This window comes from Artemia franciscana, chromosome 7, assembly GCF_032884065.1.
Source record: "Artemia franciscana chromosome 7, ASM3288406v1, whole genome shotgun sequence".
NCBI classification, from domain to species: Eukaryota; Metazoa; Arthropoda; class Branchiopoda; order Anostraca; family Artemiidae; genus Artemia; species Artemia franciscana.
In genome coordinates, this window is record NC_088869.1 from 48,048,211 (window position 1) to 48,051,453 (window position 3,243).

The window sequence follows — 3,243 nt, forward strand, 5'->3', positions numbered from 1 at the left end:
TATCAGGGAATAATCAGTGCAGTGTTACGAGATGAGACGAAGAGGATTATGCTTCCTTGAGCCCAAAATCATGCTTTTTTAGACAGATTTATGCTACGCTTCTGTATTTTACCAGATTTCCCGAAAAAGTTGATCAGTTAAGACAAATCGAATTCTGTCTTATCACAATAAAGGTTCTGTAAGGCATTGTCCTAATTGGTGTAGTAATGCCAAGTTTACACGCATAGGATTTTGGAAAAATCCTTTAAGGATTTGGTCATAATGGCCAAATACTTAAGCCGTTTCCTTAAAGGGCGAAAGGATTTTTAGCTTGAAATTATTTCAAGCTCTGAGCAAAATCCTTACAAGTAATAAGCTAAAGCCTTAATGTTTTTTCTAATGCAGACGCTTTTTTAAGAAGAAATAGTTTTAAATCACCTTTGCCCTGTGTTTGTTTACTTGTCCAATGGGATTTTTACTAATCGAGGTTTAACCCCTAAAAGATAGCAACAAACACTTGTATGGCCACGTGTCACTTAAAACGGCAAGATTAATCACGAGAATAACAACATTAGTCACATGTAATTATTGCTTTAATGCTATGTGAAGTTCTGACAAGGAAGAGGCTGGGACTTCGGGCCTGTTTCTAATTTTACAGGCAAATACACCTTCAGCAATTATTTCAGAGCTGGGTAGCCTAATACAATTTGTGTGCCCAGAAGTTTAATTGTAAGATTTCAAATAGTGGTTGTCATTTACCTTTAAGTCATTCCATTCAAGATGCTTTGGATATTTTTTATTGTGATAAATTGTCTTAATGCTCTGAAAAGGGAAAACTATTTCAATTGCATAGGATAGGAAAATTTTGGTAGGCTAATTTATTCAAAGTCCTAAATTAGCCAGGGAAGTGTTTTTTTTTTTCACTAAAAAATCACCACGTTCTTTGAACTACAATTATATAGCCCTGTTTTTGGCCCCCTTGAGCCAGTATCCAGTTCCTGATTGTCATTTACACTAAATTTCACTTTTTCTGTTACCTATATATGTTTGCACCAGTTTTACCATTGGGTAAAACTGGTACAAACAGTATTTCTGGCTCTCATATAAAGTGAATATACCACTTGATGCCTTTTTTAATGCTGTTTACAAATATAATAATCGCTTCTACCACAAATTCAGATTTAAGCACTTTTTGACCTCTTAAAAATGACCTATATATGGGGTCATTACAAATCTGTAATAGTTTAGAAACAAATTTGGGCTATATATTTGCACATCAGGGGGTGGGTAAAGTATAGCATATATTAAATATGTAAACTAACCATTGCTGGATTTTTTTTATGTGTGTGCTGTTGCACTGGTGATTTCTCTTCTCATTAAAATTTGATGTGCATAAACACATTAAAAAAAAAAAAACAGCAATGGTTAGTTTACGTATATAATATATGCTATGCTTTACCCACCACCCCCCACCCTGATGTGCAAATATATAGCCCAAATTTGTTTCTAAACTATTACAGATTTGTAATGACCCCATTTATAGGTCATTTTTAAGAGGTCAAGAGGTGAAAAAGGCAGTAGAAGCGAGTATTATATTTGTAAAGAGCATAAAAAAGGCATCAAGTGGTATATTCACTTTATATGAAAGCCAGTAATACTGTTTGCACCAGTTTTACCCTCATTTCTTGTTAATATTACTAAGGGGTCATAGTTAAGCACTAGAGAAGTCATTGTTAAATAACATATGCTTATGTATATATAGCTTTTTGCTACTTATTCTTCTCTGGTTATATAATGCTTGATGTGGTATAAGCCAAGAGAAGGACCTGTAGACCTATAGAAGAAAACCTGTTAAAAAAGATGATTCTTTGTAATTTACATAGTAATTATAGTTTTCTACATGCACATTCTACATGCAGCCCTGCTCTACTTTAGCCCCAACCCTCCTAATATGGAAATCTATAGCTGAAATTACATATTTGCTATTGATTCTGCCAATCTATCCCTCAACCCTAGTACCTGTTAATTGAGGCAACTGTGGCAAAACAAGAACTGGAAAAACCAGTAAAAGGTGGCAGAAAACATTGGAAATATATAATTTGGGCTATATATTTGCAAATTAGGCATGTTAGGGGTGAATTTCTTAAAATCCTTAAATCGCAGCTTGGAGCGATATAAGGATTATCCATCCTTGTGATGCTCCATGAGAAAAAAAAGAATTCGTTTGGTGTAGATTGTGGCTGTTAGATTAGACTCTTGTGGAGGACTCTGCAGCTTCCCAATTGTAAAGGAACTCCTGGCAGAGCCATTCCCTATCAAGGTGGGACTTGAACATGTCAATTGAAGTAGCAGAAACTGTTTCTTCAGAGAGCTGGTTCCACATATTGATGATTCTTTGGCTGAAGAAGTGGCTTCTATGTCTACTCGTGGAACGATGCATGGAGAGCTTCAAAGAATGTCCTCTAGTACCAGAATGCAAGGGCTGTGCAAATAGACTGGGAAGGGTATTTTTAGAGAGGATTTTTTTGGTTAAATTAATGTCACCCCTTTTCCGTCGGTATGTCAGCGTCGGCAGCTTCAAACGACGTAGTCTTTCTTCGTATGGAAATTTATTCATCCTGGTAACCATCTTAGTGGCAAGACGCTGGACATCCTCAAGCAACTTCCTATCTTTTTTGAAGAAAGGGGCTGCCAATGACGTTCCAACCTCCAGGCGTGGACGTACAAGCGCCTTATATAACTTCATAAGAACTCTAGGGTGTCGGCTGGAGATGGTTCTTTTTATGATATCGAGGGTTTTATTTGCAGAAGATGAAACAGACTTAGCATGGCTGCTAAACTATAATTGGTGATCTACAATAACCCCAAGATCACTTTCATCGGAAACAGCAGAAAGGAAGTTGTCTTGAAGGAAATACTTATGATGCTTGTTATTTTTGCCAAAATGAATTACATGGCATTTGTCAACATTGAAAGTCAGAAGCCACATGTTAGCCCATCTTTCTAGACTATCAAGATCTACAGTTGTGGGAAAAGAGAAATGAGGAGTTCCTTGCAAATCAAAAACTCTGACACTCTGTGATCTTTCAGAAAGGAAGCCCATAATCCACTGTACAACACCTTCGTTGACACCTGCAGCCCTCAATTTGATTATGAGGAATTCATGACAAACTTTGTCGAATGCTTTGGACAGATCAAGAAGAATCATGTCGACAGGAAAACCCTCATCAAGCAGTGTAGTCACTAATTCATATGTTTGGATAA